Source organism: Mus musculus, chromosome 11 (assembly GCF_000001635.26).
Source record: "Mus musculus strain C57BL/6J chromosome 11, GRCm38.p6 C57BL/6J".
Classification (NCBI taxonomy): Eukaryota; Metazoa; Chordata; class Mammalia; order Rodentia; family Muridae; genus Mus; species Mus musculus.
Genome location: NC_000077.6, coordinates 11,885,380 through 11,900,306, shown reverse-complemented (window position 1 = coordinate 11,900,306; position 14,927 = coordinate 11,885,380). Strand labels below are relative to the sequence as shown.

The 14,927-nt window shown below is 43.9% G+C and overlaps 1 protein-coding gene across 3 annotated transcripts in view; it reads left to right on the top strand.

Moving 5' to 3' along the window:
* Positions 1 to 2,162: 2,162 nt before the first annotated feature.
* Ddc (dopa decarboxylase) overlaps positions 2,163 to 14,927 on the top strand; it is an 84,044-nt gene continuing 71,279 nt past the window's right edge. The window contains exon 1 of one of the 3 annotated variants that reach the window (NM_001190448.1): positions 2,163 to 2,295. The gene's annotated coding sequence lies outside the window, so the exon portion shown is untranslated. Of the gene's footprint in view, positions 2,296 to 3,148; positions 3,169 to 9,898; positions 9,970 to 14,927 lie in introns of those variants that run through there. The other 2 variants (XM_006514489.2, NM_016672.4) reach the window with 2 other exon arrangements.

Below are 14,927 nucleotides of genomic sequence, written 5' to 3'. Positions count from 1 at the left end.
AGCTGTGTATACTAGAATTGGGTCTATGGAAGCTGGGCTGTCTAACAATCAGTCTGGAGAGGGGGAAATTCTTGTGACCCTAGCACAGAGTCTGCTGGTCTATTAGAAATCAGAGATTCTGAGAGAGGAAAACATGCTATCTAGTTGTATGCCTACTGCAAGGCCAGGCTCTGATGTTTGGTTCCAAACTCAGGATGATACAAATGTCCCTGATTAAACCCATGGAACACTAAACAAAACCAACACATCGAAAAAGGGAAAGAGATCTGTAGGAGAGAGTTAGCTGGGAGGGGAATCACATACATAGGGTCCATATATGAAATTGTAAAAGAATACAATGTACTAATAAATAAGGAGTGCCTACCCTCATCAAGGTGTCACACAACCCATGACATTGATAGCAAGAGCAGAACACATGGAAGAAGAGGGTAACGTTTCTCTCTCTACTTTAGCTGTGACACCTGTCTTCTGTCCTTAGATGGCAGAGCTTCTCATTCTGGAACTTTCTTACTCAGACTGTCTCAGTGATCTCCTATTTCCAGGCCCCTCAGAACTGAGGCTACATGTACATTTAAGCAACTCTCTTGTTATGTGAATAACATAATATTGCTGAGAATATTATTTTGGGGTGAAACTTTTTAATAAATGATATGTTCTTAATGTTCCTGTTCATATTGCTAAAGCTGTGTGCTTCTTATTATTTCCTGTCACATAATGTTATATTTCTGCTCATAATGTTATTTCCTGTCCAGACACCTCTTCTGAACGTGAAGCTCATATACTGAAAGGCCAAGCGGATATTTACTCTCAGATAAGAAGAGAACATCGGAAATTTAATTCCCAAAGTGAATGCTTAGTGTCTTCCATCTCTCCTGAGCCAAAGCTGGTCTCATAGGCCATGTTCTGTTACTCCATAACTAAATCTTCCACCTTTGGGTTACATACCCAAGAAGCCCATCTCTGTGGTTTTCCCCTTTCCCTGAAGCTTCCTGGTATGTGTGTGCACATGCCTATATGTATATGTATATGTATGTGTATGTGTATGTGTATGTGTATGTGTATGTGTATGTGTATGTGTGTGTGTGTGTGTGTGTGTGTGTGTGTGTGTGTGTGTGTGTGTGACACACATTCGAACAAGCATATCTCAAACCTATCTAACTTCCTTATCTCAACATTCTTCCCTCCTGGAGCCCTATGTTTCCCTTCCCTCAGGAAAACAAAAAGAATTCCACTCTACTTCCTCTTGCGTCTGGATTCCATACTGGAGTCACAGTAAGGTTAAAACATAGGGAAGGCAAGGGGAGTGCTTTCTGGAGTACTCTGATGCTTGGAGTGCTTCCTTTTCGTTCTTTTCTCCAAATATTCTTGGAGGGACCTGGAGTCTCCTCGGTGTCAGGCAGATTGTCCCTCAGTTCTGACAGTATGGTTCCTTGGATCCAAGCCCACTCCCACCACCTTTCCTGTTCCCCCTGTGGAACACAGATCACCCCATCCCCTAGCCTGGGGCAACTACCTCTGGTGACAGCCATTTTGTCCTCAGCTGCCTCGACTCAGTCCTTTTTCAGATTGCCCATACACATGCTCACAGTGACTCTGTTCTTTGTCCCCACTGGTCCAAATCGGCAACCTGCCTCGAAGGTGAGTGCTTAGTGCTCTGTGGGCTTTTCCTATGTGCCTTCTTAATGATACTTCCTTGGCTCTCCTTTATGCTCCAATGAAACTGTTAGCCTTGGCTTTCCTGAAGTTAATCAAAATCTCATCCACTATATGGTCTTCTGTATCACAAGTGTCAGTGGGTTGGGAAAGAAGGCTAGCAGGTGGATTCTGCCCATTGTCTGGCCCTAGAGACCCCATGATCAATTTAAAGGCTCTGGACAGATCTTCAATAAGACAGCCTTTGCCCAACACAGGGGTTGGAGTTATGAAATCACTTAGTAGGGCTAACACTAAGTGTATGAAATCAGGACTGTGTGAGAAAGCATTAGATGGTAGAGTTATGAAGTAAGAAAGAGCCAAGCTGTCAGGGCTTGTTGTGAATCAAGCTCACTGGGTGAGATTTCTTAGGAGCCCAAAGAAGGGCTACACGCCTTGACCTTTATACCAGCAGAAATTAATGTTTAACCAGAATACAAGGCTAAAATGTAAGGACAAAGAAATGGGTCAGTTCAAAGCATCGATGAGAGTAAGTTGCCCAAGCACCAAGTTCACAGTTGTGTCGCCACCTCCTCTTCAGTTCGCAGAGCTGGACAATCCCGACAACAGAGTGGACCTGTGAAGAATCCAAATTCCAAGCAAGTAAGTAGTATATTTTGTTGGACACTAGTTGCTGAAAAGGCACCATTCCTATTGTGACTCTTGGGCTCCACAATACTGAATGTGTGCTGAAAGGACGGCTCTCTTGAGAACAGGGATTGTTGATAACAAAAGGCTTCCTCTTTGCTGAAGTCTTGGCAAACTTTTCGGTTCTATTGCAGTTGCGTAGTTGGTTGCACATGTGTGCGTACATACAGGCAGGGCGGGAACACCCATGCAGTGGTGACACATGACTTCAGGGAGAAAGTTTAGTAGCAGATAAAGGAGACAGGGCTTCCCCTTCACAAGACCATGCGCAACAAAGTGGCATTAGTCGCTTCATTCCCTAAGCCTGCTCATCTGGGAAATGGCAGTTTTAATAGAACCTACTTTGCAAGGTTCCAGTGAAAATTAAATCCGTGCTCATGCTCCCAGATCTGAGAAAATCCCCTCACAGAACTCTGACCTACCTTAGAAGGACCCTTGCCTGGAAGACGCTCGGGAGAAGGCTGAGGAAGAAAAGATGGTCACATTTGAAGAAAGTTATTTGAGTAATCAACTCAATAATTTTAGTGTATTACTGAAATTAAATGACATTTTACTCCTTCAAGGAACAGTTCGTATAGGAAGCTATTGAAAAGAGTCCTTAAAAACTGTGATAAAGATGCTGGTTAAAGCGTAACTCTTCACAGTTGACAACCTCTGGCAGGTGTGTGTGTGTGTGTGTGTGTGTGTGTGTGTGTGTGTGTGTGAGAGAGAGAGAGAGACAGAGAGAGAGAGAGAGAGAGAGAGTGTGTGTGTGTGTGTGTGTGTGTGTGCGTGTAAAGACTCAGCTTTCTTTAAAGGACTGGCCACCGGGATTTTGGTCTTTCTCCAGTGAGTATATGGGCAATACAAGTGGGGTTTTTGTTTGTTTACTTGCTTGCTTTATGGGGGAGAGGACAAGGGTGGGAAGGTGGACCTGTGAGGAATGAGAGGGAGTGTGATTGGGGTGTGTGTTTGAAATTCCCAACTAAATAATAAAAATATTATGTTGGGGGAAGCATATAATACAATTCTATACACATAGAAGTTCAAACATGCACAAGAGATATTAATACGATTATTGGGAGAAATTAAAAATATGCCACTAGACCGAAAAATTCCAACATATCTTTACTAAATATCACTGTTTCTGTACTCATGAGGGATGGATCCTGTAACCCTGCAAAAATCAACACCCATGAATTTTTCAAGTGCCTTTTTAAAAGTGGTCTACTTAGGTTGCAAAGATGGTTCAGTGGTTAAGAGGACTGACTGCTCTTCCAAGAGGTCTTGAGTTCAATTCCTAGCTACCCTTTGGTGGCTCATAATCATCTTTAATTGGGTCCAATGCTCTCTTCTGGTGTGTCTGAAGGCAGCTACAGTCTGAAGATGAACTATAGTGTATTCATTTCTCTCTCTCTCTCTCCCTCTCCCTCTCTCTCTCTCTCTTTCAGACAGGGTTTCTCTGTATAGCTCTGGCTGTCCTGGAACTCACTCTGTAGACCAGGCTGGCCTCGAACTCAGAAATCCACCTACCTCTGCCTCCCAAGTGCTGGGATAAAAGACGTGCGCCACCACTGCCCGGCCAGTGTATTCATATACATAAAAAAAAAAAAAAAAAATCAGCTGGACGTGGTGGCAATCTGGAGGCAAAGGCAGGCAGATTTCTGAGTTTGAGGCCAGCCTGGTCTACAAAGTGAGCTCCAGGACAGCCAGGGCTATACAGAGAAACCCTGTCTCAAAAAAAAAAAACAAAAAACAAAAAACAAAAAACAAAAACAAAAACAAAACAAAAAATCAATAAATATTTTTTTAAAGTGGCCTGTTTGGCTTTCAACAGATAGTGCTTCCCATACCTGTGAATCATGTCTAGATATTATATAATACAGTGTGAACAGTTGTTAGTACTCTATAGTAGCCAGAATTTGCTATTTTGTGGGTTCTTTTTCTTCTACCCTTCTTCACCCTTTCCCCACCATTTCAGCTCCCGAATACTAGACAAGATAGAAAAAAGGATAGAAGGGAAAGGGGCAACCATAGGTCAACATACTACCTCTAACTGATTAGCTGGGTTGAGCTCCTTGGGGAAAGTTTGATCTTTGCCCTCAGGATATCTAATTTCTTCCTGTTGTTTCTTCTTTGTACATGAATAAACTGTGAACTATCAAAACCAACCAACAAACAACAACCTACCCTACCAGCAGAGCCCTAACATGTACATACCTTCTGAAAAGTCCCCACAATTCCAAATGTCACACAATCCTAGAAACTATCTGCCGCTAGCAAAAATCACACTTCTGCTTAAAACAGGAAGCAAACCTTAGCTGCTGTGAACAAGCTGATAGCCTATATCTAAGATTAAAACAAAAACATATTCTTATAATATTTCTGTGTTATTTTAAAGAAACCAAAATTCTAAAATTGCCACTAGACTTGCTGTTGAGGTTTGATCTTTTGATAAGTTTTGTAATGATAAATACTCGCCTCCAAGGCCTGGTTGCTCCTGGGAAGCAGAGAATCCACACGTGCAATGTGACCTTGCTCCCTAACTTAAAACTATTGGTTAAATAATGGTGCCGACAACCAATAGCTGGGCAGAAGAGACATAGGCAGGGTTTGGGGTTTCTGGGCTTGGGGTCTGAGGAGACCACGAGGAGAGAAAGGAAGTTGAAGAGAGGGGAGATGGGGTAAGAATGTAAAAATAATGGCCACAAGGAGTGGGTAATTGGAGCTACGAGCAGCCCAGACAAAACACAGTAAATCATATAGGGGGGTTATTGACAGGAAAATAAACATAATAGCATAGAGGATAGACATCTGCTCAGCTCTAGTGCTGATTAAGGCTTGTTATAAATTAAAGACCCGGAGTGTCGTTTATTCAAGAACTCAATACTCAAAGGTGGCTAGAAGCTCCCGATTGACATTAAGTGTTTTTCACAGTACTATACTGTTCAGGATAACGGCAAGAAGAAGCACGTGCTTGCTCAGTGAGATGTAATATTAAAAACATTTCTGACACACAGCAAATTCACAGTTGAGGATCCTCTACTCATATATGGGACCTTGCATCTAGCAAACAGAGCATCCCTGAAATCTAACCCCTTTACATCATAGTCAAGTATAAGTGAAAGAAAGAGGAAGAGACTGCGGCCCCAATATCCCATTCATGTTATCAGTGACCAAGGTTCAGGTAGATCCAACCCTTAAGCTTCCACCGCCTCCAAATAACACCATTTATGATGTGGGACTGTGGGGGGAATGGGGGGGGGGGGTGTCTGGGGCTCGTCCCATGTCCTCTGGGTCACTCCAGATCCAAACTACCTGTCAGTCATCACATCAACAGTTTTGAAATCTCCCAGGTTGATTCACTTAAGCATTTATTATAAGAAGAAGAACAGAAGAAAACCCAATACTGAATTCCCAGTTATAATTAATAGCAAAATGTTAGGAGCATTCCTTTCAATGTCAATAGGACCAGGTTACTTGCTAACTGCTTCTAATCAATATTGTCCTAAAGTAAAGGTTTTTCAATATTCTTTAGGAGTAAGAATTTTCGGGGTCAGGTGCCTGAGTAATCTGAAATTTTAGGTGTTCTGGTAGCCACATCTTAAAAAGTAAAAAGTGTATCACTATTACAAAGGAGTGAAAACAAAGACTTTTTTTCCCTTCTTCATATATAATAGTTTTCAATTATAGTTCAATTATAGTTTTACACTAGCATTGTTTTTGACGGGGAAAGGCTTCAGTTTATAAACAATCTATTTTAGCTTGTAAAATAGATTGAGCAGTTATTTGTTCAACAGCAGTGGCTGCTGTGTGTGAGAGCCCCACAGCCAGATGTATCTGGGTCCCCCATAAAGACCAGAAGAAAGTCAAATTGGCACACTCTGAGAAGGTATGACTGTTGACCTGGAAATCCACCTAAATTAATAAACATGATATTAAAACTTTAAAGATAAGTGCCAGGACAAGGGTTGCCCTATAACATGCTGACTCAACCCTATCTGTTAATCATAAACAGTTCCTTTCTCTGACTACCAACCACAAAGACATATTCACATGCCCATGAGAATCCTGAATTCCATGTCTCACAAACGCTTGTCCTGGAACATTCTGTAGACCAGGCTAGCCTCAAACTCTGAGATCCTTCTGCCTCCACTTGCCAAGTGCTGGGATTAAAGGTGTGTTCCACCACTACCCAGCTTTTTTCTTATTTTAATTTTTATTTATTTCAAAACTGCTCACCCATAGTTAGCAAGATGCTTCTCAAAGCTTCCCTCTAGTTTCTAGCTTCTGTAGTTTGAAGTACTAGTAAGAAAAAAAAAATCCAATCTGTCTATCTTTTATGGCTAGCTGAAAAAGCAAATCGTTTAGGAAATCCTTCTGCTCCAATATCATGAAAGTCATGCGTCTTGGTTTCTTTTAGAAGCTTGCCCCTACAGGTCAGAATGGAGTGAGGAGAGAATCCAGCTTTGTGTCCTTCCAAGTAGAGCACAGTTGTGGTGGCATCTAGCACCCCACCCGTTCCATTTTGGTCTGCAATGTGCACCTGTCAATTTTCCACACTGGGGCCTTTTTTTTCACCCCTTCTGGAATCTTTATTCTGCTTAAGTACACACAAGGCTATTTGCACTCCCATGCTCTTTCGTCTCTGAACTTCACTGGTCTTTCTTGGGCTTCTGCTTTTCCATTTCTATTTCAGAGTGAAACATGTGTTGGATTTTTATTACAGTGGCGCTGAGTCTGTTCACCTGTTAGAGAAGAATTCAAGTATTTATAACCCTGGCTGATCCTACTCCAAGCTGGCTTATTTCCATTTAGTCTCATCTTCCCTTGTGTCTCCCCAGAACCCGGCAGAGCTTTTGCCGGCTCTTGTTAGATCCGTTCCTCTTGGTTTGCTTCTGTTGTAAACACTGATCTGTCTGCTTCGATGTTATGCAAAAACTGTGAGTTCCCCCTCCCAGGCGCTGAAAACAGATCCCGGTACAAGATCTGGGACCTGCTGGCCTGACCTCAGTGGCTTTCCCTGTCACCCCATGTCTTTCCCTTTCTAATCTTAAAAAAAAAAAAAATCTTACATCTATGTATTCTCATTCTTGCCCGTCCAACCTGCAATTTACTCCCTGAGAAATGTCAATAAGAATTTCTACACATGAGCCTGAGACACACCCACACACTACTTTAAAGCTCAGAAGGCTCACTTTCACCAAGCACGATCCCCCTGTGATGCCTAGGTGTCCCCAACCTTTTCCCAGGCTATGCCATCACCTGCCTTATTTTGTTGACTGATTTCTTTTTTTTTAATAGAATCATTCAGGCTGGCAAGAGGGCTCAGCAGGTAAGAGCACTGACTGCTCTTCCAAAGGTCCTGAGTCCAAATCCCAGCAACCACAACTACATAGTGGCTCACGACCATCTGTAATGAGATCTGACTCCCTCTTCTGGTGTGTGTCTGAAGACAGCGACAGTGTACTTATTTATAATAATAAATAAATCTTTTAAAAAAGAAGAAGAAAAAAGAAACATTTTATATAATTTGGAGGTAGTACTTCCGTATATGTCTGCATTGAATAGTATTTAAATTAGGTTAAACATGCCTATGTCCTCAAATGTCTGTCTGCGGCTGTGTGATCTTCAGTAAGTACCCCAATCTCTCTGAGGTGTTATTTTCCCATCTGTAAATTGGTGCTGGAGACTCCTTTTCCTCATAAGAATATGGGCATATTGTTTCGGCTTCATGACAGCCTTCCCCACCTCACTGAGGCTTTCTCTAGTTTTCTAGGTTATCTGGAAGGTGTGTGTGTGTGTGTGTGTGTGTGTGTGTGTGTGTGTGTATGTGTGTGTGTGTGTTGCAAGGGGAGGTGTTGTCAGCCTCCTGCTCATTCAACAAGGCTCCCTCCCCAACCCCTGGTGATGGTCCCAGTTGCTGGGGTGCTCCATCTGTGCAGATAGACCTAATCTCCTTACCTCCTCCACTGTGCATATGGCTGCTGTTTGCAATGGTAGTGGAGGGAGCTGCCTGTGCCTGTGCTCTGTGCATTCTACTGTCCTGGAAGCCACTTCCACTGTCTCAAAGGTGCCTTTGAAGAGATCCTGCTGGGGCCACATCATGGAGAATTCCTGACTTTGGACTGTACTCCTGACTCAACTCTGAACAATGTTGTGTGTATATTATATATGCATCTGTGTTTGTGTATATGTCAGTATATGTATATGCCTGGATACATGTGCATTTTATGTGTGCATATACATGAGCACAGTGACTGCATGCATACATTTGTGTTGATGTATGTACAGACATGCATTCACATTTGTGTGTACCTGTGTGTGTGTTTCCTGTGTGCGTGTGTGTGCCTTTCTGCATATGTGTGCTCTATGTACATGAGTGTGTTCATTATCTGTTCATAGGTGTGTGTCCTCTGTGCATGGGTGGGTACCTTCTATGCATGTGTGTGTGCTCTCTACATGTGTTTATTGACTATCCATGTGTGTGCTCTCTGCATATGGATGTGTCTCTATTAATGTGTGTGTGTACTCTGCATGTGTGTGCCATCTGTTTGTGTGTGCCCCATGTACACAAGTGTGTACCCTCTATGCATATGTGTGTGCTGTTTGTGTGTGTATACTTTTTGTACATGTGTCTGCTCTCTTTGCATGTATGTATACTATGTTCATGTGTGTGTGCACTCTGTACATGGATATGACATCTATAAACGTGTGGGTACCCTCTATGCATATGTGTGCACTCTCTGTTTATGTGTATATGTTTTCTGTACATAATCTGCTCTCTCTGCATGTGTGAATACTCGGTATGTCTATGTGTGCTGTACACATGTGTGTGTTCATTCTCTATACATGTGTGCATTCTCTGTACATAACACGTTTTCTGTCAGTGTTTGTATGTATTCTCTGTGCATGTATGCCTCTGGTTCTGATAGAGGCTTCTGCATGGTGTTGCTGTTTAAAGTCAGCCCTTCTTCCACCCTTCCTTCTCTGTATGGCCAAAGCCTTTGTTCTAGATTCACCTGGTAATGTGTACCCTTTCAAAAGAAAACAAATTTAGACCCGTAAGCCCCACTGATTAGCAGAATGCATGGTCTGCCTTTTCTCATTCCTATCCAGTGGGTAAAAGTGTATAGAGCCCAACATGGTTTGGATGGTGATTGGCCAAAGGAACCAGTATTGTATTTTGAAGGAGTTGAGTGAGATTTAGGTTTGGCATTCTCAGTCCCTCACAGCCCCTGTATCAGAATTCCAGTGGATGGAATCCCTGCGGATGGATGAAGCAGGGCCTGAGCCAGGATTCGCCCCTAGAATGAAACCTGGGTTTTGAGTTGCCAGGAGCCATTAGGAGCCCTGGTCTTTAGTCTGGGTTCCACACAGTGACAGGGAACCCAGGACCCACTTCTGGGCCTCTCTCCAGGCCCCATTGTTCCCTCTGCTCTGCTGGGCTCCATCCTGTGGAGCAGGAGGCATACAGGGAGAGGGAGCCGAAGCTCTGGGTAAATAATGCAGAGAAAGCTGCTGATTGGCTTCGGGAGGCGGACACTTTGTCTACATAAATGGCAATCGCATCCTCTGTGTCTTTTAACTGTCACCAAGGAGAGAGAGAGAGCAAGAGAGCGAATAGAGAGGAGGCGACTCCAGCTGCCTGTGAGTACATCTCTTTGTCTACATGGCTCAGGGTCAGACCCCAGCACCCACTGCTGGTAGACAACGACCCTGGGGCTGGAGTGGGCGTCTGTGGTTGATTTTGGTCATGATGTCTTTCTAAGGATAGAGATACTGCTGGTTGAGAAGGCTAAGCATCCAACATGCACAGGTGACAGGGCTGCTAAGGGAACTTCCTGAGAAATTCGGTACCAGTCTCTGCCTGTCTGTTTTGAGTAATTTCTATAGGAGTGCAGCAGAGAATTAGGAACTTCTGATGGCTTTTTAACCCTTGCTATTTGAACTATCGTGGCAACATAACCAAGTGAGTGGACTGGCTTTCGGGAGACTCCTGCAGCTGTGAGATAGAAAGCAAGAGGCAGCTTTGGGACTGCACACCTAGGTGTGCCTTTACAGGTGACAGATGACTAACAGCATCCTCTGACACATTGTAGTAATCTCATTCCTAAAGGGCTGGGCACACAATGGATATTCAGTATCTGGGAGCTCTGTTATAAACAAGCAAGGCAGCTACAAGTAGAAAGGTGCACTCTTCCCTCCACATCCTCTTAGCTCCAGTTTCCAAGGTAACTTTAGTCAAATGACCTGGGTTTTCTTCTTAGTTGTTTTTTTTTTTTTTTTTTTTTTTTTTTTTTCTTCTTCAAAGACTTCCAGTTCAGTTCCTTGTACACAATTTCTTGTTAGGAAACACTATGTTTCTCCTCCAAAAACAGGATCAAAGTAAAGGTGACAATCTCAGGAAAGCTGGCCTCCTTTAGAACTTTGAGGGGTGCCAGAGAGAAACAGACTTTGCTCTGGCTCACCGCAAGCGCAGTCAGAGCCTGCAGTATCCTAGATCAGTGTATCCCAGGACAATGAAGAACTAGCAGGGACAGGGAATTTGAATGTCTGCAGAGAAATAAGACCTTGCCATCTCTGACAGCATCCTTTTCTTTTCCCTGGACACATGGTGTGTGGGCCTCTACACATGGATTGTACTAATGAGATAAGGAAATTTACATTCTCCTTTAAAACTTCACATAGCCAAAGAAGTGTCCAGGGATCTAATTCTGTTTGTTTTCCTCTCTTGGGGCTGTTGATTATCGTGAAGACTTCTCCCTGAACTTTTGCAAACTCATCTTCTGTCTGGTGTTAGGTTTGAGAAAGTGTCCAGGAAATGATTGCTCATTGGTATTTTAGAACAGTCTTAAGTTTCTTTTCTTGTTCCTAGGCATTCTGGCAGGAAGGCCCTCAGGAGGCACAGATGTACCTCATAGGCAAGTAGAGCAGGTTTATAGGGAAGGTTAAAATCCCACTGACTGAGTGGCATGAGGTGGTAAGGAAGTAGGTTTGCCTTTCTGCTGGGACAGGCCCGTGTATATATACCACTTTTGATATATGCAAGCGTATGCAAGCCAACTGTTGCTTCCTGTCTACTCTCTTCCTTCTGAAGGGAGCTCTGCTCTGCGGAGCTGATGTGCAAATGGAGGGAACAGAGGACAGCAGGCTAGCCCAGCCTGTTCCCATGGAGATGCACCTAAGGTAGTAGGCAGCCTGGTGTCTTAGTCCTCCTCCTGAAGCTACTCTTCTGTCCTCCTGTGAGTTAGGAGTGGCAGAAACCTAGTGGCAAGGGCTGGACCACTGCAACTGTACTCGGGGTTGCAGCTAACATCTCCATCAGTCCTGGCAGGAGAGCTGTTGGGGTCCACCTGTGCCTCTCAGGCTACAGAGACAGGGTGGGATACCCAGGTCAAGGGCTGATTGCGAAAAGGCTGGCTTCAGAAGGAGAGAAGACTGCGCCCATCCACACTTGCTGGCTCTGTGACTCGGGTCATCTGTAATAATAATCCTTATCTCACCTTACACGGTTAGATAAGTAAGATACTGTGAATACCATGTGCTTAACAGAAGGTTAGGAAATACCTATTTGTTTGGTTTCTTGGACAATATAATGTGACAACCAAATGTCAATGTATTCTCAGAACTGAATGTGGAAGAGTCTGAAATACAGGGTTCTTAGCAACACAGTGACAGACCAGCAACTGTGCTGACGAATTGAGAAGTCAGTGTTTACCATTGACCTCATTCTTGAGAGAAAATTGAGACTATCAGAAGCGGGTACCAAAGGGCACCAAATAAACCCACAGTGCCAGGTGTCAGTGTTTGCAAAGACAATAAACCAATATGAGACTATTACGGAGAGGCAGTCACTAGAACACAGACTGAGGGGGTCTCTAGCCTACAGGAAAGGCAAGTGAACTGTGAGACTTGGTAAACTATTGGCTATGCTCTGATTTTTCAGATAGGCATATGGAGAAAGTCAAATACAAACAGAAAAAAAAAAAAAAAGAAAAGAAAAGTGATCTCTCAGTCCCAAATGTTATCTTTTTTTCTTTTAACGTCACAAATGTCATGATTTTTTTTCTAGTTTTCTATAGCTTGGGTCACAGCATGGTGATATGATTAGAAATAGTATTTCCCCAGGAGAACAGAGCTGAAAATCATTACTTAAACTCTATACACTGTCAGCCAAGAAAATATTTAGATGCTTCATGGTTACAAAAGAGGAAATAGGAAGGAATCAGTGGCCCCTTTCTCATCTGCAGAAGGGCAAGGGTAGGGAGAACTGGCACACTGTGAGCATCCTGAGCATCATTACAGTTCTGTGTGGAGTGTGGAGTGTGGAACTGTGGGTATCTCACATGTTGGAAATGGAGTTCAAAGGACTGTGGTTTCTATACTTCCAAGCTCATATGTCCCATTTTACTACAGGACATGGTGGTTATAGGAAGTGAGACCTTGTGGGTGCTTTGCTCTGGAAGATGGGAATGCGGTGAACCCTCATTCCTTTCTCCATGGACACTGCAAGAAGCCAATAGTGTGAGCCTGGGATAGGCACCTCGCCTGAAAGCCAATGTGATTTCAGAATCCTAGCGCCTGCAACTTTATAAAACCATTGTTTGTGGGGTGTAAGCCACCTGGTTTGCCATGTCTTCTGCCGTGGCATAAATGGGCTAATGTGAAAGACTGGCTATGGTTACATCTCAACAAGTGCTGTCTAGGCTTCTTGTTTTCCTTCGTAATGAACGTGGCCTCTTACCAACGAATGTGCCTCAGAAGCCAGTATATTATATGCCCTGGGAGGCATTTGGGCATCATGACTGTGCCTGAGGCTCAGGGGATGATCAGGCCTCAAGTTCTGATGCCGCTTTAGGACACTTTTCTAGCGGTTGTCAGGCAATGGGCATTTGCAACATCTGTTAAGATGCTTAGAGCTCATGCTAGTTCAGTGGTAGTAGGAGCCAGAGCCTGAATTCCGCTAAAACGGGACCTTGCTAACAGGGTACTCTGGTTCAGTGGAGTGGTTCGGTTATACTGTTATTGACAGGTGACAAGACATCTAGTGGAAGGTCCTTAGGTCACTAGGATGTCCCTGAGAAGGAGACCGTGGGATCCTGATCTTTTTTTTTCTCTTTCTTTCCTGCCTGACCAGTGGCCAGAAACACATGCTACCCAAAGATAAACCCAAATCAGACATGAGCATACACTTGAGCTCTGAGTGCTGTCTCCATATTCCCTGGCTCTGACTTTTAGAAGATCTGTAGTTAGTGCAGGCTACTTCTCAAGACTGAAAAGGAAATGGTGGGTAGTTACAGACCGGCGGCAGGCTTTCCACTTGATAAAGGGAAGCTTGTGAACCATAGGGCAGAAATGCAGCAAGATCATGTGAGGGAGTGGCCTCTACAGCCAGAAAAAAAAAAAAAAAAAAAAAAAAAAAACCCATGTGCTGCTGCTGCTGTTGCTCAGTGAATTTCCCCTCTTACTTAAAACACTAAAACACCCAAATTTGAGTCTGGTGTAGAGCAGACTAGTCTGTGGTTTGTAAACATGGGAAGTGGAAGCAGGAAGAATAGGAGTACAAGACCATTCTGAGCCTCAATCTAGCCTGGGATGCAGGAGGCAAAGCAGAGAGAGAAAAGGGGAGCAGTGGGAAGGGGAGGGGAGGGGAGGGGAGGGGAGGGGAGGGGAGGGGAGGGGAGGGGAGGGGAGGGGAGGATTCTCACATCCCACCCCCCTCCCCTGCACAATACTTCCCTGCTGCCTAATAAAAGTTTTTCCTGAGTGCGACTGGGCTGCAGGCACTCAGCATGTAGCCTCTTTTCATCCTACCGATGGCACTCCTGGGGGTGTTTTCATGCCTGTTTGCCTTTGCAAAAATTGACAGGAAACCTTAGAAAGGTTGAAGGTTGAAGTCTCCATGGTAATTGAAGATGAACCCTTGACCTTGGATCACCTGACACTGGCACATACCAAGCCCCTCTTGAGTCAATTTTGACTATTCCTGTGCTTCACAGTTAACAGTGGGGGAAAAAACGCTGGCCAGAAAATTCATTTAAAAGCATTTCATTAGCCAGCATCTTCAGAGTCTAAAAAGGCTTAGGGGACTTTGGAGTTTGTTGTTGTTGAGATGAAGTTTCAGATAGTCTTTCTTCAAATTATTAGCAATTTCTCATGGCTAGAAACATTTCTTATGGTTTCGGATGGAAGCATGGAAATGTGAAATGGTAGGCAGGACCATGCATGGGTGTTTGGAACTTCTCCGTCCTTCCCTCGGCCCACAAGACCTTACACCCTGACACATGCCACAGTAGGATGTACATGTCCCTTCAGTGAAGCAGGCTTCAGATCCACAACCGGAAGTCTTCACCAAGGTCCCACAGAAGTAGAATTACTGTACTACCTCCCATTCGATTTGTAAGAATGTAAGTAGGGGCCTAGATTGGACTCTAGGAAACTGGCTATGGCAGAGGAGTCCAAGAAGAGAAATTGCAGAGAGTAAAAACTATAGCCTGGGCATGGTTAGAATGATCTGATCACAGAGCAGATGAGGGTGTGGTTGTGGGTGTCTCTACAGTAGCTATGACTCTACCAGGGATGTGATAAGCAGCTTTTTGAGACAT